This window comes from Argopecten irradians, chromosome 9, assembly GCF_041381155.1.
Source record: "Argopecten irradians isolate NY chromosome 9, Ai_NY, whole genome shotgun sequence".
Classification (NCBI taxonomy): domain Eukaryota; kingdom Metazoa; phylum Mollusca; class Bivalvia; order Pectinida; family Pectinidae; genus Argopecten; species Argopecten irradians.
Genome location: NC_091142.1, coordinates 4,992,765 through 5,012,129, shown reverse-complemented (window position 1 = coordinate 5,012,129; position 19,365 = coordinate 4,992,765). Strand labels below are relative to the sequence as shown.

Genomic DNA, 19,365 nt, shown 5'->3' with positions numbered 1-19,365 from the left:
ATCACTATCGAAGATGGCTACTATGACACCTGATATCTAATTGATTTCCTATATGACTTTTGCCAAGGAAGTCAGATGACTTTTCAGGCCCTTGGGCCTCTTGTTTTTCCTTAGCACTGCCATGATAATGTGTTGCATCTGCACCCACACCGGTAAATGGTTTTTTACAACCTTTGTATGTAGGTACCTAGCAAGAAGCATCCACGTAAATAACAACAAACCAATGTAGGCCGTTATAAAAACATTGTTAATGAGTATTTGCATAAGCACGGCGACTAGATTGCTACTAGTTATGTCAAAGACAGGTTATGTATGAACAGACGGCTTAACAATCCTTGGTGGATTTAGACTCTAAAAAGTGTTAGAATTGTTTCTGGATGGGAAATAATATTTTCTCCGACCATTACAAATTAGATGCTGATAAGACTTCACACATGTAAAATAGAAACAATATCCGTCTTAAAGCTGTCAATGCAATTTTAAAAGTATTCAAAAAAGATTATAGAAAATAAGTACACTATTTCAAGAATCGCTTATGAGACATCCCCCTGTCAAGGTAAGCCATTTTTGGTTTTCTCTCTACCTATATTCCGACACGCTTAACGACTCCTATATAAAGCACATGGATCCAAATAATAATGCGTCCACATATCTCCATGAATACTATCGTACCCGGTGTACTCAACTGGCTACGTGCACGTGACCACTTGTCCCGGACAAATGACTCTTCCATATATAAACTACCAAAGACACGCACATGTAAATGTAACGCCTAGTGTATATTGAAACGGTATTAGCTCGTAATTGACATATTTTGGGATCTAGTTGACAATATTACTTCAATTAAACCTGGCCAGGTTAGTGTTTATTTTAAGTTTGACAATGTTATCTGCTTTAAGAATTTCCGAGTGTGTTAACGTTATAATAAAAATGGATGTCACACGTGGAAAGAAGGTATGTATTCATTCAATACATTTTATTCAACTGTATATATCTACTCCGGATTTGCATATTACAGAGTTATCTGCACTTGCGGGTAGGTATTGACTGTGACGTCATATTTTTGCGAGCGTAACGTCATACTTTTCGGGGAAAATGACGTGAATTGCGCTCACAAAATAATAACGTAACAATCGATACCTACCCGCAAGGGAGCTAACTCTGTAATATGCAAATACGGAATATATTGTTCTTGGAAACTTTATTTGCGAAAACCGCAGGTTTTGGGTGTATTGTAAAGTATATTTTTAGCGGATCATGTGTTAGTTGTTACGCCTAGAGCAGCAAGCGTTCGACTGATTGCACGTGTGAGTGGTTCACGCGCTTTATATAGGGGTCGACAGGCGTGTCGTATCCAAGCAGAGTTATACCAAAATGGCGACTGCACTTCCTTAGAAACGCAAGGGGTTGTCTCAAAAACGAACTTGAAAGAAAACTACCTTTATTTTTTTTGTCTCAAAAGCATAATTTTTAACTTGAATTGTCAGCTTAATATACTTGGTATGATATTTTCGATTTCAATGAAAACATGCACAAAGGGGTTACTAAAGAAAATAAACATATTTGTACCAATTAGAATATGTCCGTGATCATCATCTAAAGTAGAACGAATAATCATACCCTGCCTCCACTCCGTTCCCGGCAGGGTATGAATTCCACCCCGTTGCCGCTAGTGTTGCAAGCCCCGATGTGATCCACATCGGGCACTTTGAGACTGATAAAAATATATTTTTCGGGTATTATCCTTATGTAACTGTATTGTTCTGACAACTATGATCAATATTCAATTCACAAACCTTTCGATTATAATCTTTCATCAACTATTAGTGGTAAAATCCAAGGCAAACACAACACATGTATAATTCTGTTCAAATACGCCGCCATTTTGATTTACCGGAAACTGTGACGAAATGAAACACTCAACAGGTAAATTATGTTTAAAAGTTTTAAAAAGCCAACAAACTAAGAAAAAATATGGTGAAACTGAACAAATGTAAGTATTATTAAGAATTAAGCAAAAAAGAATTTTTAAAGTTCATGTTAAAAACTTTGTAACATTTATTTCTTTCGAAGTGAAAATTTGTAGGTCATTCCATATATGGTACTAGGTGCCATATTTGGAGCGCGAGACTTTCTAACGAGAAGCATCATGGCGGCCAAGTGAGCCGTGTCGGAGATGCGAGCCATTCAAAAGTGCTTCAAAACATAATTAAGACATGGAGGTGGGTAAATAAATAATCATTTTATGTTTAAAATGTTTGGTATTGTTGAATTTAATTAAAAAATTACATGACACACATGAAATGCAACATTTTCACCGCTGGATGTTTTGCAACACTACGGGCAATGGGACGGAATCGTAGCTCTGACGACGACCATCTGTCAGAAATCTTCCGTCCGTCGTTCAGAGCTACGTCATCGCAGCTACATCTAAAGAAGAAGCTTATTTGTGGAAATCTATATATCCTTCAATTCAGGAAAAAAAGCGCAAGCAGAATTTGAGTGATACTATTTGATTCAATTGTAATGTTGAGGCTGTGTTTGAAGTTTGCTTGAACGTATGCCAAACCATTTTGTGTATGATAATTCACTTTGCCTTAAAGATGCTCCACCGCCGACAGACCATAAATGATACTCATCATTTGAACAACAATTGGTGTTTAATCGTTTATTTATATGTCTAACAAACACAAAAAAATATAATAAAAAATACTTAATTTGTTTTTTGTGCATGAGCAGTATTTTATGATATTTCTACCTTGAAATAAAATTAGAAGCTCAAACTTTCCAATAGTGGTAATGGTGTAAAGTAAGTAACTTTTGTAACTGAATGAAAATACTAAATTGTCTGATCCTGTTTTTGATAGTGAAAAAAATATCATTTGTCAGCGGTGGAGCATCTTTAATTGATTTTTGTCATGAAATGTACTTGTTGGAAAACAAAACAACAAACAAACAAACAAACAAAACTACGAAAATGAATATTTCCACTTGCTTGGTTGGAAATAAGTTATCTTAATATAATATTCTAGCTGGTGAATCATGTAAACAAATCCCTGTGGTTTATTAGATAAGACTATTTATGGGTTTCGTCATGTATTTTTAATTTTCATTACGCGCTGTGATATCACAGGGCGACATAGGTTACTTGAATCAGTGATTGGTAAAAACGGCGAAAGCTTTTACCTATTTTTAGTATTTTACACAATCGATAATTTAAAATGATAAAAAATGTTACTTAGCCCCTTTTTTCAATACTACGCAAAAATGAAAAAAAGTTTAACAGATCCGTATTTTTTTCAGTTTTATTCTATTTTAATTTTCGAGGGACTTTTTCCATTTTATTTTATTGCATTTCTTGATATTTTCTTCTGAATGGAAAGTGATGATTTTGTAAAAATACTTTTTTTACACAATCAGTAATTTATTCGTACGTAACGTTTATATATGATATGCATTTTTTTTAATTAACAAGTGGCATTCTGATTGGCCGATTTTTTTCATACCAGTATGAATGGCGCGAAATCCCGACGTAATCGTGACGTCACAATAGAAACATTGACGTTGTATATTGATTCGGAAAAAAATAATACCTTGGGAAATCGCTACGCGGATTCACACAATTTCCAAACAAAATTTATTTCATAACCCGATGAAATTAACAATAGTGACATCAATGCTTAAATAATATAAGACTCTTTCATATGTGGATATGATGGATAGGAATATTCTACCCGAGGGCCACAAAATGTAGTAAAACCCGAGGCTTGCCGACGGTTTTGCAACATTTTGTGATCCCGAGGGTAGAATATCCTTATCCTTCATATCCACTTATGAAAGAGTATTTTTCTTTCATACCTCAACGTTTTATTGCAATTTTACAACTAAAAAATCCCGCTATTTTGAAATAAATTCGAAGAAATCCACAGCTGAAAGTCAATTTTTCATACATTAAAAAATTATGTGATATTTTCAACAAAAAATCCATTGTTTGCATCTTTTATGGTAAAACCAGTGAAATTTGTGAAAAAATGTTAAAATTTTACCGAGGAAATAGAAAATTTGTTGACGCCGTGACGTCACGAGGCTTTATTGCATGGGTAGCCATGCAATACAGCCTCAGGCGGCATGCATGTATTGCCCTAGACCAGCCAGTTTTACACCCGTAGGTATGAAAGAAAGATGTTTATTGCACTCGTGTTGGTTGATTCCATTTCACATTCTACACAGAGAAAGGGTCTTTAAAGAAACGACATTCCCTGCTGCAATGTTTCGCTTGTGTGAATGTCTGTTTTGGGATGCTGCGGTATAGAGGGACTCTTGTCCTTTTATGAGTGCTATTTCACTAAAACACGCAACACACCACATACACGCCATCCTTAGATGATGACCTTAGTTGTTAGTCAATGCACACAACCAAAAATTAACGCCCTACTTTAATGGCAATAATTGGCCTTGGACATTCCAGCATTCTTACAATCATTTATGGTTAACCTACGTACGTAGATGGTAACCTTGACGGATGTTTGGAGTCCTGCGAATCATAGCATTTGTACACTGGGCAATATTCTCACTCCAGAGATTATATATATTGACACCAGGGTTGTTCCCTAAATGGTGTTATCCGAGAGTAATAATAGAAATCTGATGATGGTAGGCTAAAAATACATCAAGCAACTTTTGAACATATATCATTCGGGAATTGGACAAAATTGCCACCGGTGGAGGATATCCGTGTAAAACACCATGGATTTGTTGATCAAGGAATCTGTTGTAGTAACACATCAAGCAATATTTGAACATCCAGCATATGTCCAACCAAATTCCCAACGAAAGAGAAAATCCGTGTAGAACACAAACGATTTGTTGATAAAGGAATATGCTGCAGCAACACATCAAACAAATTTTAAACATCTAGCATCTGTAAACGGGACAAAATTCTCACCGAATGTAGATATCCGTGGTGAAACACCAGGGAATTAATAGATCAAAGGAAATCCGACAGTAGTTATGAAAGTCACTTCTATCAGTATAGTAGTTATGGATGTGAGGTGTTTGCTGGTCCCATCGCTGACAGGTCCTTCCACTCTTCGTACAGGTGATTTTGCCTTCATATGCAGTGGTGTTGTAGCAGTCCTTAGCTGGAAAAGAACGTTTTCGAAATAGAGGATCTTACATGAGTTTCTATATGTCATATGAAATTTAGTTAACTAGTTAAATAATTTAGCCATATTTAACGAGTTTAATAAATTTCATATTATGTAGCAACGAGTGTAAGATTATATTTATCACATAACTAATATTTATGAAAATGGAGACAAAACATTCAATCTCATTTGTATATAAGAGTGGCAAAATCAGGCTCGGATTTGATGTTTACGTTTATCGAGACAATCGTGAGACGTCATGTTTTGATCATGACGTCATTATTACATGTGACGTCACAATATTTTTATCACACGTTTGTCTTACGATATTTATGACATTGCTGAACGGGTCATTTAGTGATGAAATAATTTTATACACAGGCTAAACCAAGAAGTTTTATACCAATTACTTTCACGTGTACCTACATTATTTTCATTATTATTACACGTTTTATTTTGTATGAAAATCGCTTGTGTAGCATACATTTAAGTTAGTATTACAGTACCGTATGGCCCGCGGACTATACAATTATTATTATTATTTTTTTTTTTACATCTGAAGATTTGTATCTGCGCATACGAGCTATCTATCAAAACTATTACCAAATTTGAAAATTGTACGTTGTGAGATATATCAAATGTACAAAAATCAGCAGATAAATAGCTGAGTTACCCTCTTCCTTTTAGGCCATATTTTTCTGAACCCTTATGACCCACTGATCACAAATCCAAATGTTAACATTGCCTAAGTTGGGATGAACTTCCGGTTATGACGTCATCCAGATGGCCGCCATCTCGAATTTCACTAAAAATTGAAAATAGTCATAACATTAACATTTTTCAACCGAAGTAGACAAATGAGGTATCAAAATGACCACAATAGAACAACAAATACATATCAGGACCAAAAAAATCCAATATATGTAGTGATTTCTACGCAGGAAATGAAAAATCGGATTTAAAGCTTAAAAATTTTTCAGCAAATTTTTCATATTTTGTTTGACGCAGCAAAAATGTTTCCCAACAACAATCTATTATTTCAAAAAAGTTTAAACAACAAAAACCAATGTTAACATTGTATAGGTTCCGGTTATGACGTCATCAAGATGGCCACCATCTCGAATTTCACTTAAAATGAAGAATAGTCTTAACACTGATAACACTGTGATTTGAACGCAGGAAATGAAAAAAAATAATATTTTCAGCTCAAAAATAGTAATTTTCAGCATTTTTTCATATTTGGCTTGACGCAGCAAAATTGTTTCTCAACAACAAATTATTATTCACAATCAGTTATTTGACCTCTTATCAATCGGTTAAAACAACAACAACAAAAATATATAGAAATGCAAAAGAGAATTGTTATACCATCATTTGGTTTAGAAAACATCACCGGATGCGGCATATGATTGTTATTTTTTCCAAACCGCTAACACTACATTTTCCTGGTGTCTTGGAATTTCCTGAATATAACATTGGCTATTGACGATTTATATCTTAACAAATTTGAATTTAAAGTTGGCTGAATATCTAAGTGGGACTTCAAAATAATCCATTTTCATATTCGAAATTTTGTAGACTAGTAGCCTCTCAAAATGAATTATTACAGCAAAACGCTAACTAATAGCTATAGGGTATCAAATTAAAGTTCCGTAAATATCATGACACTTTTCGAAACATATTGTGTCTTTTAGAATGAGCACATCCATTGTTTATTTCCTGTGTATAACGCAAGGAAATATAAGATGGTTACTACAGTGTCACATATTTCTTTCATTATTTCTTAATGGTAATCATTTTCGTTGTGCGTGCTTTCTCGCCAGAGTGTCGTCTTCGACCTCGGTGACCTGATGTGACATTACATTACCGGGTTACCATCGTGGTTCTAACTTGTCAACTATCCATGGTCAGAGTTAAGATCAGAAACATCGGCTTCAGGGATGTGGGAGCTCTTCCTTTTTCCAACCTAGTTTCACCTAGATTCACATATCGTATATGATGTTCCAGACTTCCCTGGCATGATGGAAAAGACACCAGATCAACATTCTGCGGAGGGTTGAGTTGGTTCTCCTTAATTCGTATGAAGCACAATTCCTCATTCTTGTGAACCTCAGTGACCATAAGTGGCACAGGTGGATTCTTTGAGGTCATAAATGAGGTCTGCAGTGAAGTTTCACTCTTTGCCAAGTCTGGAAAGCACTTTAGAGAACTTTCTACTGGAGAGTCTTCAATGGTCTCTTTGTGCATACACCAGATGTGACACAACCAGCACCTTCAAGGGAGTGGGAAAAGTCAGACCAATGAAAAACATTTAACATTTATGCCCTCATTAATGACCTCGATGATATCACCTGTGCCATTTATGGTTGCACGAGGGTCAACAAGATTGATGAATAGTTCTTCATACGAATTATGGAGTTATGTGCTAAGGAGAACCAATCCACCATTGGAAGAATGTGCATTTGGTGTAATTTCCATTATGCCGGAGAAGTCTGAAACAGCATATACGTACGATATGTTAGAATCTGAAAGAGATCCCACATCCCTGAACCTGTTGTTCCTGATATGAACTCTGGCCGTGGATGGGTCATAAAAGGCTAGAAAAAACACTGGTAATGCAGTGTCACATGAGCTCATCGACATCGAAGACGTCGATCTGGCTTTCGACGAATTGGATACTGATATCTCGAGTATTCTGATTCGGACTGCATGTACCAGCTACCAGATATGCCGTGTCTCTTCAATGGATAGGTCAGTGAGGCGAGAAAGCACGCACAATAATAATGGTTATCATTGAGAACCAGTGAAAGACATATAAGTGACATTGTAGTAACCATCTGACATTTTGCTTATGCTATGCATAGGAAATAAACAATGAATGTGCTCATTTTCGAAGACACAAACGCTTTGGGAACTGTTAATGATATTAACGGAAACACAGGCTTAGCTTAGGTTACATTTGTCAGTAGGTGTTGTGTTACTTTTGAGACGCTGCTAATCTACAAAATTGAGGGTATAACAATAATTCTTTTTTTGCATTTCTATATATTGTTGTTGTTGTTTTTGTTTTTACTGATTGATAGGAGTTTAAATAACTGAATACGAGTAATAATTTGTTGTTGGGAAACATTTCTGCTGCGTCAAGCCAAGTATGAAAAATTTGCTGAAAAATCACCATTTTTGAGCTTAAAAGCTTATTTTTTTATTTTTTCCGTACAAATCACTACACATATTGGATTATTTGGTCCTGATATGTATTTGTTGTTCTATTGTGGTCATTTTGATGCCTCATTTGTCTACTTCATTTGAAAAATGTCAATGTTTTGACTATTTTTCATTTTTCAGTGAAATTCGAGATGGTGGCCATCTTGATGACGTCATAACCGGAACTTATACGATGTTAACATTGGTTTTGGTTGTTTTCGTTGCTTACACTGATTGATAAGTGGTCAAAAAACCTATTAGAAATAATAGATTGCTGTTGGGAAACATTTTTGCTGCGTCAAACAAAATATGAAAAATTTGCTGAAAAATCACCATTTTTGAGCTTTAAATCCGATTTTTTCATTTCCTGCGTAGAAATCACTACATATATTGGGTTTTTTGGTCCTGATATGTATTTGTTGTTCTATTGTGGTCATTTTGATACCTCATTTGTCTACTTCGGTTGAAAAATGTTAATGTTATGACTATTTTTCAATATTTAGTGAAATTCGAGATGGCGGCCATCTTGATGACGTCATAACCGGAAGTTCATCCCAACTTATGCAATGTTAACATTTGGATTTGTGATCAGTGAGTCATAAGGGTTCAGAAAAATATTGGTTCGGAGGTTTGGGGGGGGGGGGGTGCATGTGGGACCCTCCTAGCCCATGGCCTAATATTCCATGTTGTCGTGTTCTGAAAACAAACTTTCTTTCGCGTGCGATTTCCATTTGGGAATTACGCGATCATGTTAAATTTGCGAAAGTTTATCTCCGCGAATTAATATCTTCCATTACAATTCAAAAACATTTCCATTTAATTTTAAATCCGCGAAATTTTATCTCTGCGAAAATGCATTGAAAAGGAAATAGCGAAATTTAGTAGTCGCGAAAAAGATTTGGTTGACAGTATCGCAGCATACCCGACATACATACATACCTGAACATGAGAGGTTCGCTCCGGATGTCCACTCTTCGACCCCTGTACAGAGTGTGTGTGGGCAGTATTCCATTGGTTCGGGGTCGGTGACGCTCGGACACGTGTATATAGAGTTGAATAGGTTTCCTTCGTATCTCCAGTCGAGATTGTGGGGGATAGACAAAGGAGGGGGAATTCCACAACCGCCGGGTATACCTGTAATGGAAACAATCGGCGAATGTTATAAGTCATGAAATATATTCTGTAATCGTACATATCGTAGGTATACCTAGTCAAGGTCAAATTGGAGCGTTAATGCGAAAAACTGTAAATTAGGTTTATTAGTGCGGATGTAAATTAGCACAGCTCAGTGGTTCAATACTAGAAATATCAAGAAAATCTAACGCTGTACATGAATTGGCATTTCATAGACAGCGCGTAAAACGTTGAATTATATATGAAACTGCCGCTTAATTAAGTTCATTTATAGGAGACCGTTCTTGCATGACCCTGGCTGTTAATAGTAAGTTAATTAATCAAATTAATAAACAGATACGGTATATATACGATAATCTTATTTAAAGGCCATTATCTTTCAGAAACAACACCACAAGTTTTCTCGAATAATCAATATAAGCAGTGTTTCATTTCGCTGTTTTGCTGTCTGGCGCAGTTAAACTAACTCGGAATAATAAGAAAGAAGGCCCGCGATATGAAATTTTTAATATTGTATTTATTTAATAAAATTGTTTAGAAGATTATTTTAAGAGAAGTATTAATGGTAAGAAAATATCGTTTTGGACTATATACAAAATTATCAATCTCGTTTTAAAGGCCGTTTCGGAAAAGTAGAGGGCCTACCAGAAAAAAGGGCGTTGTAAGTTACATGTACACGTAATGGTGATATAATCAGTACACGTGTACCAAATTAAGTTAAATTAGGATACACCAGCTCTCAAAAGCATTTAGAATTTTCAATAAAGGTTTAGTACTGCCAAAGGTCTAAACCTGCTAATGACGGGCATTTTTTGAGACACCATGTATTTATCTAAATCATAAATTTATTATAAAATTGCATAAGTTTTATGTGTAGATTTGGCAATATATAAAGTATTACATTGTAAAATTCTTTCAAATATGTAATATTCTTTGAGAAGATAATACAAAATGTGTTTGTTTTGAACATGGTCAATTTGTGGTACAGAGCTCAGTATAAGATGGCAGCTCACATGTAACAGTTTATCAAGGTCGTAAATCTCCGTTAAAGGTACCAGAGGTCGTAAATCTCCGTTAAAGGTACCAGACATAAAAAAAAAACTTAATTTCACCGAGACTGTACCAAAAATCGTCGTAGATGAAATTCATTTGAATTAACGGTATTTACACACCATATGCGCATATCAGATTTGGAATACTCCACGTGTCCGCTATTGGATCACAATATGAATGCCTGTCTCCTGCATTGTAGCCGAAACCTTCTGGACACAAGTAAGTAGCGACTGACACTCCTTTGGATCTGTCAATTGTGAAATCGTATATGTATGGAGGAGGTGAGCCGGAACAGAACTCTGTAATATAAGATGTAACAAATTTCTAAAAAAAAAACACATGTTTCACCAGACTTAATGTTATGATATTTAAAAAAAAATATTTTATTGTCATCAATTGTGACAATAATGACGTTCTGTCCCTAACAGCTAGTAAGGGCAAACGGTCCAACTATTTTCTCGATTATAATAAATCTAATTTTACTTTATTTTATCGATTATCTGGCTAATAACTGCGGATAGGTGCGTTCGCCCGTTCTATAGCATTATCGCACTTCAGCATGGTATCAGAGACAAACGATGAATGTCCAGCTTTGCATTGATTATCATCCAACTTATATTCAAGGCCTCAAGACTGTAAGCAATAAATACACAGCTAGTGTTGTAAGTATACAAAATAAAATACTTTATGTTCAAACTTGATCCAGACTTCTATTTCTGGTCGTTTAAAAAAACATGTGGCAGTTTTCGAAAAGGAAACTTTTAAAAAGTCATACGTACGAATTTCAGCACATTTATATCCTCCGAGATTATTCTCTAAACATTTTTCACCTTGTAGGCAGCTGTGGTTCCGACATCCTCCGCCAAACTCCTACAACATCAAATATACATTAAAGTTATATGCGTCATAACTGGACAAACCTTTTGACGCTTGATGTTATTTTCTCGTCGGTAATCTATTGCAAATCATAAGGTTTGGTGAATTAGGCTGTGAAAACTATTCAATTGCATATGCAAATCCTGTACACTGCCTTGTAAACATTAGTTACAACACTGAATAAATGCACTGTAAAATTATTGTTTTCTTTATTTGTCACTTTGTTTAATTATATAACGTTCTATTTATAGCCAGGGTCATGCAAGGACGGCCTCCCATGTTCAGTGTGCAGCGTGTGTGATATGCGAGGTGCATGTCTTGGGAGACTGCGGTATGTTCGTGTATAGTCTTCTTGTATAGTGGAACTGTTGCCCTTTTTGAGTGTTATATCACTGGAGCATGCTGCCGAAGACATCAAGCAACACATCCCACCCGGTCACATTATACTGACAACGAGCGAACCAGTCGTCCTACTCCCTGTTTGCCGAGTGCTAAGCAGGAGCAGAAACTACCACTTTTTTAGATTTTTGGTGTGTCTCGGCCAGGGGACAGACCCAAAGCCTACCTCACAGGGGCGAGCACTCTACAGAAGGCCAAAAGTGAGGTGGTGTCAAGGGAGACGGAAGAATCAAGTCAGTAAGGAAGAAGAGAAAAGATAAGATCCTAAATTTTTTCGCCTTTACTATCAGGGCAGCACGTATATTTCTAACGCCCTACCTGCAGGGCATTCTTGTTTTTCATGCCTTATGTATGTTTGTTTATATAGAAACATACCTTCGGAAATCACCTAACAATTACCAATTGTAAAAATGTAAAATGAAAACGTACCACGCCTTGGCTTCATTGTATGACTGTGTGTACTTATTGCCCTGAACTAGAGTAACGTTCAGCTTTTATTTGTGCTTTCAAAATCAAATCCTATGCACTATAAATTCTGGAAATGTTGGTAACTTTTGGTGGTGAATAACATATCAAAAGCTCTTCTTGATTATGAGTGAGTATAAGAAGAAAGGTTTGGATTTTGTCGCCTGGTTGTGAAAAACAAGTCTATAAAAGTGGTAGTTTCTGCTCTTGCTTAGCATTCTGTTTAAATGGATTGGGACGACTGGTTCGCCCGTTATAATTATAATTTAACCAGAAGAGGTGTTCTTGTTTGGTGTCTTCGGCGGTAGGCTTCAGAGAGATAGCACTATAAAAAGGACAAGAGTTCCACTGTTACAAGAAGACACAATACGAATATACCCCAGCCTGCCCAAATATACAGACATCTACACCGCATCATATTAATCAAAGAAATCACACCAAACCAAACTGTATAACGCGTGGCATGTGTCTTACCTTGGGTATGTCCACAGCGTCGATAGTCATTCCATCGGAAGAAAACGCTACACCATTCAGAGCTTCAGTAGAGTTATGTAACAACACTTCACACTTTAACATATCAGGATAGATATTGACAGATCTACATACAGGCATAGACAGACATTCCTTCATACACATGATCGGGGAGATCTCGGTCAGTGTTCTGAAAACGTTTCCATTCACAACCGCCTGCCTTTCGAGTAGTGTCTGGTCCAAAGTCAAACATGTTTGCGAAACTGCTTTCTGAGGTTGAAAAAGAAAAGCACAAAACACGAACGCACAAAATCGACTTATCATGTGAAACATCTCGTCGGAAATTAAATCAATGTTCAGTTTTATCTATAAAAAGAGGTTTTATGAGTTAAATTCCACGAATTTCTGTGATTCTTCTCTCCAGTATAATTTGTTTGATAATAATAAAATCTGGAAATGCTGTTATCTTATTATATTTCCTTTTTCTACAACTCCTAATAGTTGTGACTCGTTGTAAATCATTCGTTCCTGTAGGATGTAAACTGGTTGAACATTTAACAATAGTAGTTACACAGATAGTCCAGGCTTGGTGGAAGGTTTATAATGTTGCTTTGAACAAGATCCTTAAAACGTTACTCGAACATCTAAAACAACATTACGTTCATGATTAAGACTGTCCTCTGTAAATTTGATAGTGTAACAGAGCATAGGATTACTTCATACATATATACACCGCTTCGAGAGATCGAACTCGGAACATGTAGATAACTGGTTTTACCGATGTAAAGAGAATTTCTCTCTAGCCGAGAGATGTATTGCGGCTATTATTCACCAACATTGCTATCACATGACAATGTTTGGTTTGAAACTTTTGTACTATTCAGTGTCATGCGAAGGGTCCAAATTATATCGGAAGAAATTCACTATTTCCAATGTCACTTGAATTCAATTGATTCGTGGTACCAAAAACTCCTGGGTACTTCAAACAGCCGGTTAGACCCGTAGGGAAACTACATGGCACGGTGTTCACTTTGAAGATCCAGACCATTTTCTAAGCTACACTGAAATATGATGATATCGATCTTACATTTCATCTGGATGATCTATTTGTTCAACTTTATGAATGATTGATTGGACAAAACACAACGGGATAAGTAGTACTTTAGAAACAAATTGGATTTTAGCATCACATTCTCAGTTTCATTTTCTATATTCAACTCATCTACATTAAACAAATTCGACGGTATACTAATATCATTGATTCCATGAACGAAAAATGTCGAGACGTCATTTATAGATCTTTGTTCATTAAAGGCCCACTACCTTTCCGAAACAAAAATATAAAGTTTCTTAAAAACGTTGATAACATAAGGAAATATATATCAATGGCCTAAGATTAGGTTACAATACCAAACAATTGCAAGATTTCCTGCGTAAACTATGTTAACAGTGAAGATTCATTTCACTGTGTTGCCGTCTGGTGCAATGGTAGTAAACAAACGCTCGGTACTTAGGACGACGGCGGGAAACATAATACGACCCGCGTTATGGAAATTAACATTAAATGTTTTTAAGTTTAATTGTTCCGAAAGTGATGACATGTGTAGTATTAACAGTAGGTTAATTACTTTTGCGACTCTACAAAATTATCATTCTCTTTCTACATTCCAGTTTAAAAAATAGAAGCCGTTTCGAAAAGGTAGTCCCTTTAAAGAACAATGATTTCTTTCTTGGATTCGAATCGATTTAATATTGGGCATCGTCAAACAGTGAATAAGAATGGTTTCCTCTGCATATTATGTGTTGCGCGTAGCGTTCGCTGTAGTTTTAGGCATACTCGTGTTGTTTCATATGGTTGATTGGTTTCTTGATAATGCGTAATAAACAGCGAAGGCTATTTGAGGATGACTTCCTTTTTATGCAATGCGTTGGTGGAGTGCATATGTGAAAGATTTTGGGATTCTGTGGTACATTCATGGTGTGTATCCAAGTACTAGTTAAACTCTTGTTTTTTCGATAGTGATATTTCACTGACGCATGACACTAATGATACCGAACAGCACACCCCACCCGGTCACGTTACACTGACAACAGACAAACCAATCGGCCTTATATGCTGAGAGCTTAGAAGGAACAGAGACACAGAGTATAGGCTTATTTAAAGCTTTCCGCACAACGTCGCATGCTCAAATTAAGCCCAAGAGTAAGGCATTGTCAAGGAAGACGATTGGAAGTTAGGAAACACTGTAGACAAAAACTATATATTGCCATAAAAAACAAGAGTTTGGTCGATTTATAAAATTTGGTCGATTTATATTATCATGCAAGAGAAGCAGCTTCTTCCTTACTAATTTTCTTGACACCACCTCACGTTTGGTCTTCGGTTGAGTATTTGCCCTTGTGGGGTAGGCTCTTGGTTCTGTCTGGGGAGGACGTCCTTAAATAACCATGACTGTTATTAAATCATGACAAACCAAGTCTAAATTTGCAATAGACGAGTAACAGACAACAATGTCTTTGATCTTCTATCGCTACTTTACAAGTATGGGCTCGGTGGCAAGGCGATATTTTCCTATAAGATGTATTACATTGGAGAGTAAATATTAACTTTCTACAATATTAGGGAGTGGAGGTGAACAAATTTTTTATGATACCGAAAAACAATTTGAATTTTTTTCTTTTTTAAGTTTCTAGTACTCAATAGAGGATTTTTGATGAATTTGTGTTGACTTGAAATTGAAAATCCGGAATTTCCTTGCATTGGCATACAAATTATGATAGTCTGCAGTGACTCATAATTTATCAGTTATAATCAGTACGAGTTATCTCGCTTGATATTGTTAAATATCATTAGTCAATTGAGCATTGAACTGCATTCAGTTGGCAAATTATTAGAGGATTTCAAGTAACGGTAAGCTAACAACATTTTCGGGTGATGTACCTTTAAATGCCCTTAGATGTAAACAGGAAGTTAAAACTAATAAAATAAAATCCCTTGACGTGTACATACTGAATAATGTAGACGTCTCCCTGTGGACACTATATATATTTACGTACGGCGTTTTGTATTTTAATATCTTAATTCTCATCTGTGACTGTCTGACATTGACAAAGTGACATTTATTCTAAATGCGTGACTTGGGAAAACGGAAACCACCTTTATGTCTAAACAAAATTAATATTTTAAAAAAGGTGTTTTAACTGTTTAGGGTTGTTGTTTTTATCACCTGTTTTTTTCTCTCTTGTGTACTACATTATTAATAAGAAAACAAACAATATCCAACAAACCAACAAGCTCCACAACAGTTACAGTAAATCCACTTTCCTTCGCGGCTACTAAATTTTGCGATTTCCGTTTCAAAACATTTTCGCGGAGGTTAGGAAAAGCGGATTTAAAATCAAATGAAATTACATTTGAATTTAATTATGCAAGAATTGAGGAAGGTCATTTCGCAGTGATAACACTCCGGAAATTTACCTTGATAGCGAAATTCGCGAAAATAAACCTCACGCGAAAGAAAGTTGATTTACAGTTTACAAATGTCTCTATCAAAACAGATTATCGCATAAAATTCGTACTTTTATGGTTTTGCTTCTTTTATATCGGCACATAAACAAAATAAAAAAAAGGAAAAAAATCATCATATTATACATAGCGTGTTGTTTATTTAATAAGACAAAAGAAACAATGGACTATATACAGAAACAAATGGGTCAGCAAGTATGGAATGACTATGAAATATATATATTTAAAATAATGAATAAAGTAAATTGATTTTTTTTTTCAATAGAGAAAACTAGAAGTATAAGTATAATGGCTAACTAATACACTACTACCCTTCATTTCATACCATGAAATTTAAATCACACCTCCCCAAAACAGTTTGATATTGCCATGCTTAGCATAGTTAGCAATTATCTCCAATATCTACATTTTGACAAATTTTAAGTCTCCGTTATGTTTCCATAGTAACATAGTAACTGTTTTTAAAACATGTGATGTGTCAAATAATGACAGTCAATGACGCAATTACTGACCAAGTTTAAACAAAATTGGTCGAAAATTAAAAAGTCATTGATTATTTTACAAAACGTGTATATAGTGACCTGGTAACCATGACAACCGCAATATTCAGAAAATTAAATTATCTTAGAAATTGTTTAAGTTTTATACGAAAAAAAAGTTCGCTGTTAAGGAGGAGTTGACTGGACACGATAAGGGAACGACACATAGACAGGCATCCAGACAGGGTGATTCCATTTGACCTTTTCATTTCGTTGCAGGGAATACCACCAAATTTCCATGAAACTACAAAAACGTCATGTATATGCTGATCTTGACGGATTTTAGGAGTGTTATCCGGCAGTAGTTATGAAAGTCACTTCTATCCGTAAAGTATCGAAGTATCGATGGGAATGAGGTTGTTGTTGGTCCCATCGCTGACATGTCTTCCCGCTTTTCGTACAGGTTATTTTACCTTCATATTCAGTAACATTGTAGCAGTCCTTAGCTGAAAATAAAAAAAAACAATTGCTGAAGAACAGGGAAAAACACCCATATGATTCCCTTCGAATGTCCTGACCATATTTCCTAAATCTTAAGACGAGACTCTCTAACAACACTTTCTTTTTATACAATTCTTAAAGTTTAAAACCTCGTTTAAACTAGAGATTTTTGGTATGCCTATATATCACTTCTTATGTGTACTTGATCATAACTAAGTTGATAAAAAGTGTCGATGCCTCCACTCTAACCTTATATATCACTTTGTACTCGTAAATTGTTCTGTTGTTTGTTTACTTTGAAAAGTACATAACATGATGGTTGTTACTATAACTAACCTGCGGCGCATACAAAATTAGGAGAACTCCAGGTGTTCGTCAAGGGGTCGCAGTATGCATGCCTTTCTCCACTATTGTAGCCAAAGCCAAGCAGGACACCAATAGGTCGCGATCCCTTTAGGTCCATCAATGACGTATGTATTTGGTGAATCATCCGGCGGCAATGAGGAACAGAGGTCTGAAAAAATATACAGAAACAAATACTGCAAAACAACCGCGTGAGATGTGCTTTCGCGAATTTCATGACCAAAGTAAATTCGCGAAAGTTTATCTCGGCGTATTTTTTTAAAATTTGAATATTAAAGTACAGTGCCCATGAAATAAAGTTGGTTACAATATATTATAATACAACACCGTCATCGATTTTCTTCCAGGGGTTACTATCACTGTGGTGACATGCACCACAGGACTATGCCATAGCAAAACTGAAGGTTATGTGTGCGACAACAGATGCTACATCAAATAATCTAACAACAATACATTGCACGTGTTTGAAATTGTGCGTCGCTCTATGTAAATAAGATCTTTCAAGGCATGTGGTTGGTCAGTTTATCTCTTCTGAAATGACCTCATTTTCACTATGATATAATCCAGAAGTGGATATCAACACAATGATAGTGATACTAGAATATGATACATTGATCAAATTGAAATTAGATTCATAGTGCTACATCACTGATTTCGACATCCTGACTTAAACCATTTCTGTTTTCAATAAGTTACATGTATGACATAGCTAGGATAGTTAGGTTCAAAATCATGTTTCATGTAGTTTTATTGACATCGGACCAAATTAAACTTAATGCCGCAGATACAGATAAAAATGAAACAATATCAGGTAGGGATTGTCTAACTACAAGTATATAATTACTACACAAGGAAACAAGGGACATACCTACGCCATCGCAGTAATATCCTCCGAGTTTCTACACTTTTCATTTGTCAAACAGCTGTGGTCGACATTCACCGGCAACATTCACCGGCATACTCCTACAATATCAAATATACTTAAAATATTGTTTTCAGATACGATAATTTGTCCATATCGGATCCGATGCTATTATAAAGATATTTTTGCAGCAGTAGTTACCAAATCTATCTTTATTGTTGTTTATTATGGATTGTCTTTATGATTTTTGAAGCTATGGATTGTTTGTTCAGTGTCGTGTTTTAATTAAATGGTGTCCATTTTACTATGTCATCTAACTGACGTATACCATAGCAAATTCCATCCAATGATATACAGACAACGGGTAAACCAGTCGTCCCACTCCCTTTTTGGCATATAATAATCGGGAGCAGAAACTATGTTCATAGACTATGGTGTGAGTAGGCCATGGGGATAAACCCCTGAGTCTACCTACCAAGTGTGAACGGTCAACTACAGGCCAACATTTAGGTGTTATCAAATGGGGCGTTGTCGACGTTTACAATTATGTAATAGGGATAGCAAGTACAATTTTGATGCTCTCGTTTTTTCCGAAAGTACTACCATAGTTTTATACATCTTCATAAACCACTGTGTAAAAATAAAAATTTTAACCAACCAAAAGACTTAAATTTCATTACCATAGCAACGGAAGCTTTCAAAAGGTATATTTGTGTTCGTCCTCCCTTAAAACATCTTTAAATAAATTTTCTCTGAAATAATTATCTAAATTTCTGATTAATTAACGTCATATTAACAACCAGGGTCAGGTAAGGACGGCCTCCCATGTATGTTGTGTGTTGCGTGTATGAAGTGCGTGGTGTGTGTTTTGGGAGAGTGCGGTAT

General features: G+C 35.7%; 1 long non-coding RNA gene across 1 annotated transcript; it reads right to left on the bottom strand.

Annotated features, from left to right (window-relative positions):
• Positions 1-16,416: 16,416 nt before the first annotated feature.
• On the bottom strand, positions 16,417-18,561 carry LOC138331162 (uncharacterized). The gene is made up of 3 exons (XR_011209672.1): positions 18,487-18,561; positions 17,592-17,769; positions 16,417-17,260 (listed from the first exon to the last, which is right to left on the bottom strand). It is a non-coding gene; the product is annotated as an uncharacterized lncRNA (long non-coding RNA).
• Positions 18,562-19,365: the final 804 nt, after the last annotated feature.